The 18,842-nt window shown below is 38.6% G+C and overlaps 2 protein-coding genes across 5 annotated transcripts in view; one reads left to right on the plus strand and one right to left on the minus strand.

The window, feature by feature from the left end:
• The window catches only part of ECM2 (extracellular matrix protein 2), a 43,467-nt gene extending 30,183 nt beyond the window's left edge, over positions 1-13,284 (minus strand). For 2 of the 4 annotated variants that reach the window (XM_074395520.1, XM_003938200.3), the window contains exon 1: positions 13,144-13,284. The gene's annotated coding sequence lies outside the window, so the exon portion shown is untranslated. The remainder of the gene's footprint in view (positions 1-13,143) is intronic. The other 2 variants (XM_010348802.3, XM_003938201.4) reach the window with 1 other exon arrangement.
• Positions 1-18,842, plus strand: part of CENPP (centromere protein P) — a 290,099-nt gene that overhangs the window by 208,235 nt on the left and 63,022 nt on the right. The window lies entirely within an intron of this gene.

Raw genomic sequence — 18,842 nt, forward strand, 5'->3', positions numbered from 1 at the left:
CATAATGACTTTTTTGTCAGTGGCAGATTGCATAATACCATGATGATCCCATAAGATTATAATGGAGCTGACAAACTCTTATTGCCTAAAGATGTCATAACGTCATGTGTTTGGGTAATGCTGGTGAAACAAACCTACTGCACTGCCAGTCGTATAAAAGTACAGCACATACAATTATGTATAGTACATAATACTTCAATAAACAACTATGTTACTGGTTTATGTGTTTACTATACTATACTTTTTATCATTATTTTAGAGTATACTTCTACCTATTAAAAAAAAATAGCTAACTATACAGCAGCCTGAGGTGGGTCCTTGAGGAGGTATTTCAGAAGAAGGCATTGTTATTGTATTATTTCCCATGAAGACCTTCTAGTAGGACAAGATGTGGAGGTGGAAGACAGTGATATTGATGATCCTGACCCAGTGTAGGCCTAGGCCAATGTGTGTTTGTCTCAGTTTTTCACAAAAATATTTGAAAAGTTAAAAAATACGGCCGGGCGCTGTGGCTCAAGCTTGTAATCGCAGCACTTTGGGATGCCGAGGCGGGTGGATCACGAGGTCAAGAGATCGAGACCATCCTGGTCAACATGGTGAAACCCCATCTCCACTAAAAATACAAAAAAATTAGCTGGGCATGGTGGCACGTGCCTGTAATCCCAGCTACTCAGGAGGCTGAGGCAGGAGAATTGCCTGAACCCAGGAGGCGGAGGTTGCGGTGAGCCGAGATCGCGCCATTGCACTCCAGCCTGGGTAACAAGAGCGAAACTCCGTCTCAAAAAAAAAAAAAAAAAAAAAAAAAAAAAATACAAATAGCTAAAAGCTTATAGAATTAGGCTATAAAGAAAGAAAATGTTTTTGTACAACTGTACAATGTGTGTCTGTGTGTGTGTGTGTGTTTGTGTGTGTGTGTTTTTTTTTGTTTTTTTTTTTTGAGACGGAGTTTCGCTCTTGTTACCCAGGCTGGAGTGCAATGGCGCGATCTCAGCTCACCGCAACCTCCGCCTCCTGGGTTCAAGCAATTCTCCTGCCTCAGCCTCCCTAGTAGCTGGGACTACAGGCACGTGCCACCATGCCCAGCTGATTTTTGTATTTTTAGTAGAGACGGGGTTTCACCATGTTGACCAGGATGGTCTTGATCTCTTGACCTCATGATCCACCTGCCTCGGCCTCCCAAAGTGCTGGGATTACAGGCGTGAGCCACCGCGCCTGGCCGTGTGTGTGTTTTTAAGACGGAGTTTCACCATGTTGGTCAGGCTGGTCTTGAACTCCTGACCTCAGGTGATCCGCCCGCCTTGGCCTCCAAAGTGCTTGGATTACAGGCATGAGCCACCACGCCCAGCCTGTATTTGTGTTTTAAGCCAAGTGTTACTAAGAAGGAAATTTTTGAAATTCTTGAAACACTTGAAAATGAAAACATAGTACACCAAAACCTATAGGATACAGCAAAAGCAGTATTAAGAGAGAAGTTTATAGCAATAAACACCTATATTAACAAGTAGAAAAACTTCATATAAACAACCTAATAATGCATCTTAAAGAACTAGAAAACCAAGAGCAAACCAAACCCAAAATTAGTGGAAAAAATGAAACGGTAAAGATCAGAGCAGAAATTCAAAAAAATATATAGAAAAGATGAATGAAATGAAAAGTTGGTTTTTTGAAAAGATTTAAAACATCAAGAAGACTTTAGACAAAGAAAGTCAAAGATTTTTTTTAAAAAATAAGTATATAAAGTTGAATTACAATTTTTATTTATTTAGAGACAAGTCTGGCTGTCACCTAGGCTGGAGTGCAGTGGAGTCATCTCAACTCACTGCAACCTCTGCCTCCTGGGCTCAAGCCAACTTTGCACCTCTGCCTCCCAAGTAGCTGGGACTACAGGTGAATGCCACCATGCCCAGCTAATTTTTATATTTTTTGTAGAGACAAGGTCTATGTTGCCCAGGCTAGTCTCAAACTCCTGAGCTCAGGTGATTCACCCACCATAGCCTTCCATAGGATTATAGGCATGAGCCCCCACACCTGGCTTTAGATGTGTTCAGATACACAAATACCATTGTTTTCCTGTTGCCTGTAATTTTCGGTACAGTCACATGCTGTACAGGTTTGTAGCCTAGGAGCAATAGGCTCTACCATACAGCCTAGGTGTATATAAGTTGTTTGTGTAAGTACACTTTATGATGTACAACAAAATAATCTAACATATTTCTCAGAATGCATCCCTCTTGCTAAGTGACATATGACTGAATCTATGGATATCCAGATGCTACTATCTTAGAAGTCTGCTTCCCAACATAAGACAGGCTGTGGGAAATTCTAACAATATCTAAATTGAAAACCATGAGCATGAGCTCAGGGTAATGCGTGCCTTCCTCAAGCTGTGGTGTCTGTCTATTCCCCAAATGTTTAGGAAATGCAGGATGATTAGTGCTACGTCTTGGCAAATATTGTGATTATTTCTTAGTAGAAACCTATATCGGTAGTAGCAAACATATGGTTGCCACCCTGGGTTCTTGGCCTAGGTACCAATGTCACTAACTGACCTATTTTTAACATTCTGTAAACCTTATATCACCTGGAGGCCAAGAAAATGAGCATGGTTTTATGGAGATCACCTTACCTGTATTGCCATAACAACATTCCTACTAGTTTGACGACTAGTAACCAGAGTGGTTCCATGAAGTAGAACGATTCTCTAGGATGCGACCATGATGTAACTTAACAGACTTTTGGAGAGTCTGTGAAGTCACATCATGGTCGCATCCTAGAGAATCATTCAGCCATTACACCAGTATTATGACAAAGCTTATCAAACCTGACTCCTAGCCAACATGGAGTAACAGGAACCACATATACCTTCCCACCTGAAACAACTTAAAAATAGGACCATATATACGAAGCATTTTCCAAACATTAAACAAAGAACAGTCCAGGACAGTGATCCCTGAGGGAGATGCAAATCAAATGCCTAAAGAGACTTGTGATTGACCTGTTTACTCCCTAGAGGGAGTTTCCAGGCAGGAAGGGGAACCTAGGCAGAGTCCAGCAGCCTCCTTGAGTTGAAAAGACGGAGCTGGGAATCTAAAGATGCCAAAGAGACTACTGCTCTTAGGGCAGAGTACAGAGAGGTGAGAGCTAACCCAGAGAAACCTTTCCCGAGATGTGAAGTCTACTGAGTACTGGATAGCACATGTGTGTAAGTAAACTATTAATAATTCAGAATGGGAAAAGAACTAACCTAAAAAACAAGGGAACAACAACAACAAAAATCTCTGGAACTTAAAAAAGACCAGGAGGAGATTGTGTTCCACCAGTCAGACTGGAAAACCTTAAAATTCACAGCACATCTGGTAGAGTACTCAGAAGAGCATTAGCTCAGTAGAGGAAAATAATTAGCCCTAGGCTAAAGACTGCTGTGGTCCATTTAATAAAGCTTAAAAGCAATCCTTTCGGGAAAACAAACAAACAAACAAAAAACTTCATACAATAACTTGACAGTGTCTCAGAGAACCTAACAAATGTTTTAGGATCCAATGTAAATTTACCAGGCACACAAAGAAACAGGAAATATTGACCCATAATGAGAAAAATCAATTTATTGAAACCAATTCAGAAATGACATTGCTGATATACTAATTAAGTAGGTCTTTAAAAATCATTATACCTTTATTTCTATATGTTCAGGAAGTTAGAGGAAAGATTAACCATATAATGTAGAAACATAGAAGATATTTTTTAAAAACCCAAATCAAACTTTTTTTTTTTTTTTTTTGAGATGGATTCTTGCTCTGTTGCCCAGGCTGAAGTACAGTGGCGTGATCTCGGCTCACTGCAACCTCCCCCTTCCGGGTTCAAGCAATTCTCTTGCCTTAGCCTCCTGAGTAGCTGGGACTACAGGCGCTCACCACCACACCCGACTAACTTTTTGTATTTTAGTAGAGATGGAGTTTCACTGTGTTACCCAGGCTGTTTGTGAACTCCTCCCAAGGTGTTGGGATTACAGGCGTGAGCCCCTACACCTGGCCCCAAATCAGACTTTCAAAGTTGAAAACTGCAATGTGAGAGAAAAAATACATGACAAGGGATGAATAGCAGATTAGATATTACCAAAAATAATTGGTGAACTTCTTTTCAAAAACTGCGAAAAGAAATAGACAAATCCACAATGATCATCCAAAATTTCAACAATTCTATCCCAAATATTCGTTTCAAAAACAGTAGATTACAAATTAAAATGAGATGCCTCTACATGCATATTAAATGTCTAAAATCCAAAACACTGACAACACCCCAGTACTGGTGAGTGTGGGGAGCAACTATAAGTCTCATTCAATATTGGTGGGAATGCAAAATGGTACAGCCACATTAGAAGACATTTTGGCAGTTTCTTATAAAACTAAGCATACTCTTGCCATACAAGCCAGCAGTCATGCCCCGTGGTATTTGCCCAAATGAGGTGAAAATCTATGTCCACACAAAAACCTGCACAGAGATGTGTATAGCAGCTTTATTCATAATTGCCAAAACTTAGAAGCAACAAAAATGTTCTTCAATAGATGATTGGATAAACAAACTATGGTATATTCAGACAATAGAAAATTATTCAGCACCAAAAAGAAATGAACAGTCAAACCGTGAAAAAACATGGAGAAACCTTAAACACATATAACATACAACTAAATGAAAGAAGCCAACCTGAGATGGCATATGTATGATTTCAACTCTATGACATTCTAGAAAGGGCAAAACTATGCAAGCTATAAAAGAATAGTGGTTGCCAGGATTTGGGGTGGGGAGGGACGTATAGGTGGAACACAGAGGCTTTTTAGAGCAGTGAAACTCTTCTGATACAGTACAGTCAGCCCTTTATATCACAGGTTATGCATCTGTGGATTCAACCAACTGTGAGTGAAAAATGTGGTTAGACCTATGTTGCATTTATGCTGAACATATACAGACTTTTTTTTCTTGTCATTGTTCCCTAACAACTATTTACATACCCTTTACAATGTATTAGTTGTAAGTAATCTAGAGATGCTTAAAGTATACAGGAGGATATGTGTGACCCTTGAGGGGTCCTGGAACCAGTCCCCCAAGGATACCAAGGGATGACAGTACTGTAAAGGTGGGTACATATCATTAAAAATTTGTCAAAACCCAGTAATATGGAGTAACAAGAGTGAATCCTAATGTGAACTATGGACCTTGGTGATAATGATATGTCAGCATACATTTATCCATGGTGTGAGATTTTGATCGGGGGGAAGTATGTATGAGAACTCTGCGCTTTCTGTTCAATTTGCTCTGAATCTAAAACTGCTCTGAAAAAAAGTCTGTTAAAAGAATTAGTAGTCATTTTATGCCAAGAAAAAATAATTAATATTTTTTAATTAGTAGAAAGAATATCAATAAGGATTTTAAAGACTCTAATACTGTCAACCTACTTGTCGTAATAGTTTGCCTTGTTTGTCCTAATAATTTGCCTTGTTTGTCCTAATGATTGTAGATATGTACACATTTAGAGTCGTTATATCTTTCTTGTGCATATATCATGAGGTAGATAGTTTCAGTGTCTCTGGGAGAGCTTTTGCCATAGTATCTAGTTTGTCTGCTATTAACGTAGTCGTTTTTTTTTGTTTGTTTGTTTGTTTTGACTTTTTAGATTCAGAAGGGTTGTATGCAGGTTTGTTACCTGAGTATATTGTGTGATGCTGGAGTTTGGGGTATGAATGATCCCATCACTCAGGTACTGAGCATAGTACCCAACACTTAATTTTTTAACCCTTGTTCCCTTCCCTTCCTTCCTTTCATGTCTATTGTTGCCATCTTTATGTCTATGAGTACCCAATGTTTAGCTCCTACTTATAAGTGAGAACATGTGGTCTTTGGTTTTCTGCTTCTTCGTGTAGTTGCTTTCTTTTGGTTAATGTTCTTTTGGTAGATACATGTTTTGCTTTCAGCCTTTCTATATCTTTATATTTTCAGCATACTTTATATTAGTGGCATATCATAGAGTTTTTTAATGCATTTAACAGCTTTTGTCTTTTAATTGAAATATTTAGGCTGTTTATATTTAATGTAAAATTTAGTATGTTTGAGTTTAAATCCACTTTCTATTTACCTTTTTTTTTTTTCCTTTTTGTGGAGAACAGGGTCTCATTATATTGCCCAGGCAGGTCTCGAACTCCTGGGCTCAAGCTATCCTCCCACCTCTGCCTCCCTAAGAGCTGGGATTACAGGCATGAGCCACAGCACCCGGCTCTCTTTGCTTTTTATTTGTCCTACATGTTCTGTGTTACTTTTTCTGTTTTCTTTCTTTTTAATTGGTTACTTGGTTTTTATTATTTCATTAATAATTATATACTTTTAGCTGGGCGCGGTGGCTCAAGCCTGTAATCCCAGCACTTTGGGAGGCCGAAGCAGGTGGATCACGAGGTCAAGAGATCGAGACCATCCTGGTCAACATGGTGAAACCCCGTCTCTACTAAAAATACAAAAATTAGCTGGGCATGGTGGCGTGTGCCTGTAATCCCAGCTACTCAGGAGACTGAGGCAGGAGAACTGCCTGAACCCAGGAGGCGGAGGTTGCGGTGAGCCGAGATCATGCCATTGCACTCCAGCCTGGGTAACAAGAGCAAAACTCTGTCTCAAAAAAAAAAAAAAAAAAAAAAAAAAATTATATACTTTTTGCCATTCTCTTCTTTGTAGAGATTACTACATACATCCTTGACTTATCAAAGTCCTAATATAAATTAGTGCCTTTACCTCTTCCTGGACGATACAAGAACCAGGACGGGGGCCGGGCGCGGTGGCTCAAGCTTGTAATCCCAGCACTTTGGGAGGCCGAGGTGGGTGGATCACAAGGTCGAGAGATCGAGACCATCCTGGTCAACATGGTGAAACCCCGTCTCTACTAAAAATACAAAAAATTAGCTGGGCATGGTGGCACGTGCCTGTAATCCCAGCTACTCAGGAGGCTGAGGCAGGAGAATTGCCTGAACCTAGGAGGCGGAGGTTGCAGTGAGCCGAGATCGCGCCATTGCACTCCAGCCTGGGTAACAAGAGTGAAACTCCGTCTCAAAAAAAAAAGAACCAGGATGAACTTCAGCTTCGTTTACCTCATCCCAGTATATATTCTGTTTCAGTCCTGTGTTTTAATTATATATATAGGCCAGGCGCGGTGGCTCAAGCCTGTAATCCCAGCACTTTAGGAGGCCGAGGCGGGTGGATCACGAGGTCAAGAGATCAAGACCATCCTGGTCAACAAGGTGAAACTCCGTCTCTACTAAAAATACAAAAAATTAGCTGGGCATGGTGGCACGTGCCTGTAATCCCAGCTACTCAGGAGGCTGAGGCAGGAGAATTGCCTGAACCCAGGAGGCGGAGGTTGCGGTGAGCCGAGATCGCGCCGTTGCACTCCAGCCTGGGTAACAAGAGCAAAACTCTGTCTCAAAAAAAAAAAAAAAAATTATATATATATTTTTTTATTTTTAAAAAATAATTTATTAAAATTGATTTAAAATCACATTTTCTTCTTGAATTAATTTATATATATACTTTTAAACTCTCAAAAGATTATTACCATCATTTTGTCAAAATTCATTTAGATCAGACTTTTCCATCACTATTAATGTTTTGGGCCAGATAATTCTGTTTTTTTATGGGGAGCTGCCCTGTCTATTATAGGCTATTTTATGCCATTAGTATCTTCCTCCTAGTTGTGAAAAATGTTTCCAGGAATTACCAAATGTAACCTGCCCCTCAGTTGAGAACCACTTGTTTAGATTTACCTTAACAGTTACCATTTTTGTTTCCTTCATTCCTATATCTCCATTCTTCTATTAGGATTATTTTCTTTATGATTGAAGAACACCTTTTAATAATTCTTTTTGTGCAGGTGGGTTGATCATTTCTTTTTGTTTACCTAAAAATGTTTATATATTACTTTCAATATGAAAGGATGTATTTGTTAGATACATATTCTGCGTTGACAAGTGTTTTGTTTTAGCATTTTAAAGATACAGTTTATTTTTTCCCTTACACTCTCATTTGCTTCCTAGCTTCCAATATTTTATTGTTGCCTTCTTCCCACCTACTTTTTTTCTTTTTTTATTTTATTTTATTTTTTTGAGATGGAGTCTCACTCTGTGGCCCAGGCTGGAGTGCAGTGGCACCATCTCCACTCACTGCAACCTCCACTTCATGGGTTCAAGTGATTCTCTTGCCTCAGGCTCCCAAGTAGCTGGGATTACAGGTGCCCACCACACCTGGCTAATTTTGTATTTTTAGTAGAGACAGGATTTCACCATGTTAGCTAGGCTGATCTCAAACTCCTGACCTCAGGTGATCCACCTGCCTCTGCCCTTTTTTTTTTTTTTTTTTTTGAGATGGGGTCTCACTATGTTGCCTAGAATGGCCTTGAACTCCCTGGGCTAAAGTGATCCTCCTGGCTCAGCCTTTTGAGTGGCTGGGATTATAGGTGTGAACTACCATACCTGGCTTGAAGATACAATTTTTGTGTCTTTTTTCCATTGTTTCTTTTGAGGAATCATCTCTCAATCTAATTTTTTCTCCATTAAAAGTATTTTTTTCTTCTCGCTGTTTTTTTTATTTGTTTGTTTTCTTTTTTTTTAAGACAGAGTCTTGCTCTGTTGCCAGGCACCAGGCTGAAGTGCAATGACATCATCTCAGCTCACTGCAACCTCTCCCTCCCAGGTTCAAGCAATTCTCCTGCCTCAGCCTCCCAAGTAGCTGGGACTACATGTGTGCGCCATCATGCCCACCTAATTTTTGTATTTTTTTAGTAGAGACAGGGTTTCACCATGTTGGCCAGTATGGTCTCCATCTCTTGACCTCGTGATCCACCCGCCTTGGCCTCCCAAAGTGCTACTCGCTGTTTTCAATGTCTTTGGTTTTCAGCTGTTTCACTCTGTGTACACAGATATAATTTTCTTGTTTTTATCCTGTTTGGGGTTCATGGCACTTCTTGAATTTCTGACCTGATGTTGTTTTGTCCCACTTGGAAACTTCTCAGCCCTTAACTATACAAACAGTACATTCTCTTCCCTTTTTTCATTCTTTATCTAACTACAGATACTTGCATATTAGCTTTCTCATTTTGTCTTTGGTGTCACTTTCCCCTCATTTGTGTTTTTTGTTCTTCTATCGCGTCTATGATTCATCTTGGTTATTCTCTGAACTGATCTTCCAGTTCATTAATACTCTCTTCACCTGTGGTTTATCTGCTATTAAACTTGTCCATTGACTTCCTTGTTCTTTTATTGTATTTTTTTTTAGTTTTCAAGTTTTCAATGTGTTCTGTTTCCAATTCCTTGTTGAAAATTTTAATCTCAACTTTTATATTTTTGAACATATTAAAAATATTTGTTTTGAAGTCTGTGTCTGAAGACTAGGTTTTCTGGATCCTCTATGTGTCTGTTTCTGTTGTTGGTTATTTCTTTAGGTTTTTAGCCATGTTTTATCTCTTCATATATCTGATGATCTTTGATGGAGTGCCAGATATTGCATATGAAAATACTTGCGGATTTGCATCTGTTTCCACACATAAGGTTAAGGGCATTATGGATCAAATATTGAGTGACTTGAGGCTGGACTTCATCATATTCAGTTAATAATTATGCTTTGGGTCCAATCTAAATTATGCTGACTTTACCCACTTCACTTTTCCATACCACCCCCCACTGCTTGCTTGGCTCCATTTTTTTGTTTGTTTCTCTCTGTGCTCCTGAGACTATTTTAAAGCTCTGCTAATCTTCTCAACCACCTCTTCTGGAATCCAGATGCTTCTAGAAGAAAAACTGTTCTAAACCTCTCTGGGTTGGCCCTGTTGTTTTTCTGACCTTTTCTATTTATTCTCAGCGGGTCTAATGATCTTACTTGCCTTGTCTGCCGTTATCAGAAGGAGAAGCTCTCTCAGATTCCTTTTATTTCTTGAATAAATATATCCTCCTTTTCTCATAGAATGTTGTAAGTTGTAGTTTTGTGCTCTTAATAAAGATCTGAAAATATCATTGTTTAATTGGAAACAGAATTATGGTTTCAAAATCATTCTAATCATTTTTATTTAATACTTCACAGATATTGGTCCATTATTTTCTTATATTTAGTGTTGATGAGAAATTTGACTTGAATCTAATTCTTATCCCTTTGTAAGAAATCTTTTTTTTCTATAGAAAATTTTTTCAAATTTTCGGCCGGGCGCGGTGGCTCAAGCCTGTAATCCCAGCACTGTGGGAGGCCAAGGTGGGTGGATCACAAGGTCAAGAGATCGAGACCATCCTGGTCAACATAGTGAAACCCCGTCTCTACTAAAAATACTAAAAATTAGCTGGGCATGGTGGCGTGTGCCTGTAATCCCAGCTACTCAGGAGGCTGAGGCAGGAGAATTGCCTGAACCCAGGAGACGGAGGTTGCGGTGAGACGAGATCGCGCCATTGCACTCCAGCCTGGGCAACAAGAGCGAAACTCTGCCTCAAAAAAAAAAAAAAAGAAAATTTTTTCAAATTTTCAACATATCTTTGATATTCAGAAGTTTTACCTCAGTAAAGAATGTACCTTGGTATAGGTTGTTATTATTTAATGTATCCTTTTTAGGATTTGGGGGGGATTTTTTTTTTTTTTTTTTTTTGAGATGGGGCTTCACTCTTACTGCCCAGGTGGGAATGCAATGGCACGATCTTGGCTCACTGCAACCTGTGCCTCCTGGGTTCAAGCGATTCTCCTGTGTAAGCCTCCCAAGTAGCTGGAGTGATGGGCGCCCACCACCACACCTGGCTAATTTTTGTATTTTTAGTAGAGACAGGGTTTCACCGTGTTGACCAGGCTGGTCTTACACTCCTGACCTCAAGTGACCCACCCACTTTGGCCTCCCAAAGTGCTGGGATTACAGGTGTGAGCCATCACTCCTGGCCACTAGGATCTTTTAAACTAAAAACTTCTTTTTTTCCTATACAAGCTCTCTTTACTGTTTTCTTTCATGACTGTTCAAGGGTACATTTTCCCTCTTTAAATTCATTCCTGTCTTTCCTTTGTCTGTGAAAGACTCCTCAGAGTGTCTGTCCCACCAGGAGCTCCCCTTTTTATTTCCCAGTGTAGCTATATATTCGTGTATTTATTTGTTTGTAATATAACTTGTATTATTTCAAGGGATTTAGTGAGAAAGGGAGAGGGTACAATGTCTGCTCAGTTTGCCCTTTTGAATTTCTTTTTTTTTTTTTTTTTGAGACGGAGTTTTGCTCTTGTTACCCAGGCTGGAGTGCAATGGCACTATCTCGGCTCACCGCAACCTCTGCCTCCTGGGTTCAAGCAATTCTCCTGCCTCAGCCTCCTGAGTAGCTGGGATTACAGGCATGCGCCACGATGCCCAGCTATTTTTTTGTATTTTTAGTAGAAACGGGCTTTCACCATGTTGACCAGGATGGTCTCGATCTCTTGACCTCGTGATCCACCTGCCTCGGCCTCCCAAAGTGCTGGGATTACAGGCTTGAGCCACCGCGCCCGGCTGCCCTTTTGAATTTCAGTAGTTCTTTTTATAACTTCGTCTGCCAGAATCATCTTCCTCTAGTCAGGTTTCGCTTAGTTAGTTCATAGTCTGACTTGCCACATCACCTTTTTTCAACAAATGGCAGTCTCCAAAGTATCTTCATTCAACATACACACACACACACACACACACACACACACACACACACACACACAGATTAATTGCTGCAGTCATTTGAAAACCATTACTATAGGTCATTGAAACGAAACTATATTGGAATAATGTTTTGCAATCTTTAGTTTTAGAAAAATTAACATGCAGCATGTAAAGAGGGAGCAAATCCATTAGCTGACTGGCACCTGAAATCATAAAAATCAATTCAGAGAGCAAAGTACTATATTGGAAGGGAATAGCAATAACAGCAGGGGAAAGCATTATGAAAACTTGAACTGAGAGACAAAGTGAAACTAGAAATTGCTGAGTGGCAGGGCAAGTGGGCTCCAATGGATATCGTAAGTCCTGTGCAATGCATGAAATATATACATTGAAATTTTTTTGCTATAATAATCCTATGTGCAGATCCTCCATCCTGTTCTGAGGAGTCAGGGCCTAGACCTCAAGGCTCTAGAGTTAAACTCGCATGAGGGTCTCAGGCATCCTGCTCTCCTGGGGCCTCCTGTAAGCACTCACTTATGGGGCATTGCCTGATGGAGTGCTTAGGAGTGTATGTGCCAGCTGTGGCTAAGCTAAGCATACCCCTCTCTCCCAGTACCCTCATGCTAGAAACCACTTCTCTTTCTTTTTTCTCCCCAGATTGACTCACTTTTACTTACCTAGAAATCTAAACAGATATGTACAGAAATAAATTTACAGAGATATTTAAATTTTGACAAGATTAGTATTTGAACAGTCTCACTACAGTGTTTGAAATGGTCTCTCAATTACTAATTTTACTATTAATGCTTAGGCCTTCGTTATTTTTATTGATTTACAGAATTTTGCTTTGCACTTAATATTTGCTTTCATAAACAACTTCATAATTGAGTGTATGTCTTCCTAGAGGTAAATTTTCTGGGATTCCAATCATAGTATCATTTTTATCAAGTAATTCTTTTTTCCTTCTAGCACTTAATTGTGTTTATCCCAGCATTAAATATTATTTATAAACCTTGATTATTTTTCTTCCTTTAAAATTTTTCAACAGTTGTCTTAAGTAAACTTTAAAAATATTAATTTAGAATTTTAAACATCTACATGAAGCCATGAGATGTCTATTATCTCTTTTCGCTTCATTCAACAGGTTTAAAATGAAAAATATTTTGAATTATTTATGTTCTTTTAGGACTTAAAAATTAACAGTGAAACTTTCAAACCAATTTATACTTCTGTTGAACATGTAATTCCACCTAAATATATAAAAATAATTTAATGCTAAGTCTACAAAGTTTGAAATACTTGGGAAGTACATCCTGAAAAAAAAAAAAAACAAACAATAATGCATACTTTGTACTTTAAAAATCTATTAGTAACGAGCTAATTTACTCAAGAGTTAAACATATTTGCAAAATAAAATACCCAAATATTAAAACCATTCCACATGCTAAGTAGAAACTTTAAATTTAAAACTTTTTTACCTGGAAATCTAAACTAAGTAGGCTTTGCTTGGTGTCATTTAAGTCTCCAGCTGAAAATGAAACAAAATCAGAGCTTTCTTTAAAACAAAGAAAGGACAGAAGGGAATGTTGAAAAATGTTTGCTGCCTTCTTAGTAAAATCTAAAATAACTGCCTCCCTTGGGGATAAATGCCTTTCATTTCTTTGTGCAGAAAATCAGCCAAGAAAGTAACCAGGGAAAATGGTTACCAAGGGAAATATTTTTTTTTTAATCATAAGAAAAGTGGAAAACAGCAGTGGGTGTGGGGGGAAGAGCATTTTGTTCGTAGACGGAAAAAGCAGAGTTGGAAGCATAAAACTGAGCTTGATTAAGAAATCTGTGGTTTTCATAGGCTATTTGCATTAAAAATGTTAAAGTTTATATTAGCCAGCATGATGTCACTTGAGCTTTATCAGACTATAGGGATGATATCCCTGTCAGCTAGAGGCTGTATATATCTGTATGGAGTCTCTTTTAAATTGGGTTAATAATATTTAACTCTTTCATCTGCCCACCCACCTCGATCTCACACACAATATTAACAAACAAAATCGTCATGTATTAATGTCAGTGGAAATTATGTAACTTCCTACCATGAAATAATAAAAAGAAAATGTGAAAGGGAGCTGTGTGGCTCCTAATTACCTGTTACTCTGGCAAATTAGTTATGTACTTTGGCCTCAGTTTCTTCATCTGCAAATGAGAAGTTAGAGAGAGATCAGGATTCCAAGCACAACTCTGCTGCTTATGAGGGATCTTGAGTAAGTTACTTCATGTTTCTGATTAAAGTTTACTCTTCTGTTAAACTAGGGTGATACCTTTCAAATTCTTCTGTAAATAAAAGTAATAACATATATGAAGGACCTAACTCAATGCATTTCCTAGACTAGGTAATTTTGGAACTATTTTTCAAATTCTTTTTTTTTTTTTTTTTTGAGACAGAGTTTTTGCTCTGTTTCCAAGGCTGGAGTGCAATAGGGCAATCTTGGCTCACTCCATCTCCTCGTTTCAAGTGATTCTCCTGCCTCAGCCTCCCGACTAGCTGAGATTAGAGGGGCCCACCACCACACCAGACTAATTTTTAATTTTTTTTTTCTTTTTAGTAGAGATGAGATTTCACCATGTTGGCCAGGCTGATCTCAAACTCTTCACTTCAGGTGATCCACCCACCTCAGCCTCCCAAAGTAATGGGATTAGAGGCATGAGCCACCACACCCGGCCTTAAATTATTATAGCCTTATTTCAGGGATCTACATTATTTGGCAAACAGGAGCTAAATATTTGTTTAAATGACCTGGCTAGGTTGAATCAGGAGTTTGTAAAATGACCTAGATAGACTGAATCAAGATAAGGGACTAAATATATGAGCCACTCAACTTCCTAAAAATAAAGGAAATGATATTTATTTTTAAAAATGTAAAACTGGCTGAGCACAGTGGCTCACACCAGAAATCCCAGCATTTGGGATGCCGAGACAGGTGGATCACCTGAGGTCAGGAATTCAAGACCAGCCTGGCCAACATGGCCATCTCTACTAAAAATATAAAAATTAGCCAATCATAGTGGTGCATGCCTGTAGTCCCAGTTTGTCAGGAGGATGAAGCAGGAGAATCACTTCAACCCAGGAGCTGGAGATTACAATGAGCTGAGATCACGCCATTGCACTCCAGCCTGGGCAACAGTGCAAAACCCCGTCTTAAAAAAAAAAAGCTGGAGGAGAAAAGAGAAGATTCAAGGAATTTCAGAGAAACAAAGAGCCAAGAGACAAGGGGTTTATGTTTGTAAACAAAAACTCTTAAATGTGTGTGTTTGAAAAACCAAAAATAAAACACACCACATTCCACTAGGTGAGACTGTTACCCGCTTGGGCAGTCTTCTGGGTCTTGCACCCTCTAATCAAACAAATCACTGGCTCCTTCCGAAGGAAGATACCACAGCTGAAAACATGTGGGAGACAATAGCCCTGTGGGTGTACCAGGTTTGGAAATCACAGATCCTGGGAACAATAAGTTTGGTTGGAAAAGCATGCAAAAGTAGTAGGGAAGATGACCCCAATCCTACCAATTTGCCATGATTCTAAATATCTAATATTAACAAAATACATTAGAACCTGTTTGTCCACTTGGCCTAGAGTAGCTGGACAATGAGGTGGGTGGAGCCATGGTAAAATCCAAACTAGCTGATAATGTAACCCAGCTACAAGCACAAACTTGACAAGCTCCACCCACATGTTCAGAGCTTTTAGTCAACGTTTTAATCCCATTTTCTTTTTTTTCCTGAGACAGAGTGTTGCTTTGTCGCCCATGCTGGAGTACAGTGGCTCAATCTCAGCTCACTGCAATGTCTACCTCCCCAAATTCAAATGATTCTTGTGCTTCAGTCTCCTGAGTAGCCAGGATTATAAGCATGCACCACCACACCCAGCTCATTTTTGTATTGTTACCAGAGATGGGGTTTCACCATGTTGACCAGGCTAGTCTTGAATTCCTGACGTCAGGTGATCTGCCCACTTCAGCCTCCGAAAGTGCTGGGATTACAGGCGTGAGGCTGTACCCAGCCAAATGGTATATTCTTAATTATGAGCAAATAGCTCAGGATCATTAAACATATGGGAAGATTCTAACATTAAAATTAGAAAATCCTCCCCTCCAAAATACATATGCACATCAGAAAAGAACAGAACTTTGGAGAATAAAAACTTGTTAACAAGCACGAGAAACTCACCAATCATATTAAGAAATAAAATTAAGGGAGTCTTCTAAAAAGTAAGGCTGAAAGGCAAAGAGATAGTTGGAAAACAGAACAGAAAAAGGACTGGACGAGTAAGTTCAGTATCTAGTTAGGAGTTCCAGAAAAAGAAGACAGAAATTGATGTAAATCAATGAAGAAACAATTCAAAAAAATGTCCCAGAATTGAAGGATATTGATTTTCAATATGAAAGGGCCCAGTTCAGTATAATATATGAAATTAGACTGATATCAAGGCACTTAATTTGGAAAAGTAAGAATACTGGGGACAAAGAGAAGATCCTGTGTACTTGCAGAGACAAAAATAAATCAGAGGATCTGGATTAAAATGACTTCAGACTGTTGACAGCAAATGTAGAAACAAGAAGATAATGGATAAATGTCTCTAAAATTCTGAGAGAAATTAATTTTTCTCAAAGGATCATTACAAATAAGAAAAAAATGAGTACACTAATGGGCAAATACCATTAAAGAGTCAGCGTAGAGAAGAGGAAATGTCAGTGGTCGATAAACAGAAGAAAATAATTTCTCAACCTCACTAATAGTCAAGAAAAGTAAAAACAGGAAGGTTATTTTTTCATTATCATAGTGAAATGTTCATGACAAAACTTTGGAGGAAGAAAAATTACCCAAATAATAATGTCAGTGCTCAGTCAAGCTTGAAGACCACTGCTAATCAAAAATCATGGCCTAATTTGAAATACATACACTGGTTTTGTGGGGGGATAATGCTGATGATATGCTGCGTTGGCCAGTGTGCAGGGAAAACAGAAGCTCTCCTATTCTTTGAGGACAGCTGAACAGTAGCTAAACTGTCTGTCCTAGCATTTCACTTCTAGGAACCCATCGTAGAAACACCTCTTTCTGTACAAAAGTATGCCTTCAAGGAAGTACTCTGAAGAATTGTAACCACAGATTAAAAAAAGTGTTAACCCAGTTGTGTATTGATAGAGTACAATGAGGACGTACCATAAAGCTATTTGGAGAAACAGAAGTAACTCCATTAATACCACTCTGCATAGTTGTCCACACTACACCACGAATAAAGAGATTTTCAAAACTACATGTATTATGATATTACCTTCTTTTGAGGTGTGTAATTTAACCTTTTACTACAGAACAAATTGGAAGGAATAAACAACAAAATATCAACAATAATTATGGGGAGATTTTTACTGTGTACTTTTATATTTTTATAGTGTTTTGAGGTTGATATAATCATATCAGAAAAGAATAACTTTTAAAAAGAATACAAACAATCAAAAAAAGAAGTAACTGTGAAAGTAACAACATTGAGGAATACCAGTAATTACCATAATGAGATTGACATGGTTGCAGAAAACCAAATTTTATAATTTCTGAGGTTCCTGCTCTAAAATTTTGTGGTTTAATGGACTGTTACATGAGTCCTTTTGCAGAAACTATTTTAACCACACTAATACATGGAAAATGCTGGTATTATGGTTTCTCCTACCCCCTTTATTACTGCAGACATGAGTATGTCCTGAAACTTGGCTCTGACAACACTCTGCAGGAATGTGGTACTGGTCACCAAACAACATGAGCAGAGTGAGCATTACCCGTGCCACAGGTCGTCTGCCTATGAAGATTTAGACTCTAGTACGTTTCTTTCAGGTGACATTTGTTTTAAATAAAGTCACCATTTCCGTATTTTCCCTGATGGTCTAGAGTACCAATAAATTGTTTTTTCTTTTAAGGATGCAATTGCTTACCATATGACAACTTTGTAGATATTAATACCCAAATAAAGCTAAATTTTGGAAATTTTAATTAGAGCCATACTCAGAAATTAGTCTTACCTTGCTTCAGTTCGTTCTGGGAGTGACTCTCTCTTGGCCCATAATTCAAATGCCTTTTAAACTAGCTCACACTAAAGTGTGACAGTTGCTTCATTTACTTTAGCTGAAGTCATTTTCCCCATGGAATATTTACATTTAAGTGGAATAATGATGTATAAGTATGCCACAGCTCATTTAATCATTCCCCTATTGATGTACATTTGGTTCCCCTTTCCCCGCTCAAATAGAATGGGCTTTTTGAGTTTGGGTACACATTTCCACGTTGCTTTCCAAAAAGACCGTCGTAAGTAATGTATACTCTCACCAGAAATATATAAAATGCCCATTTCCACTTTATTTTTTAAATAGTTTCCACATTTTTGAATGGGTAATACATGTAAGTGGCATAAATTTTTAAAGTACACAGTTAAAATTTCAATTTTTTATATCCAGTACTGATAGATTGGTACCAACCTTCCCATTGAAATAATTAATGAATGAGATCTTGGGAGGCCAAGGCAAGCAGATCACCTGAAGTCGGGAGTTTGAGACCAGCCTGACCAACATGGAGAAACCCTGTCTCTACTCAAAATACAAAATTAGCCAGGCGTGGTGGCGCATGCCTGTAATTCCAGCTACTTGGGAGGCTGAGGCAGGAGAATCACTTGAACCCTGGAGGCGGAGGTTGTGGTGAACCAAGATCTTGCCATTGACCTCCAGCCTGGGCAAGAAGAGCGAAACTCGGTCTCAAAAAGAAAGAAAAAAAAAAAAGAAAAAATGAGATCACATATAAAAACATCTTAAAATCATTAATGAAGTGAGAAGATACTGAGGAATCCCTGGGCCTAGATCTGCAGATAACTGTGAGCAGCCTTTTGCCCTGTGTTTGCTAAAAATATTAAAGAGCAAATTATCAATAAATAAAAAACATATGAAGGAGAAAAGATCAAGATAGCCAAAAGTTAGGGATTTTTTCTTTCTTTCTTTCTTTCTTTCTTTTTTAAGAGATGGGAGTTTTGCTCTTCTTGCCCAGGCTGGAGTGCAATGGCATGGTCTTGGTTCACCACAACCTCCACCTCCTGGGTTCAAGCAACTCTCCTGCCTCAGCCTCCCTAGTAGCTGGGATTACAGGC

The sequence above is a fragment of the Saimiri boliviensis genome, chromosome 2, assembly GCF_048565385.1.
Source record: "Saimiri boliviensis isolate mSaiBol1 chromosome 2, mSaiBol1.pri, whole genome shotgun sequence".
Classification (NCBI taxonomy): Eukaryota; Metazoa; Chordata; class Mammalia; order Primates; family Cebidae; genus Saimiri; species Saimiri boliviensis.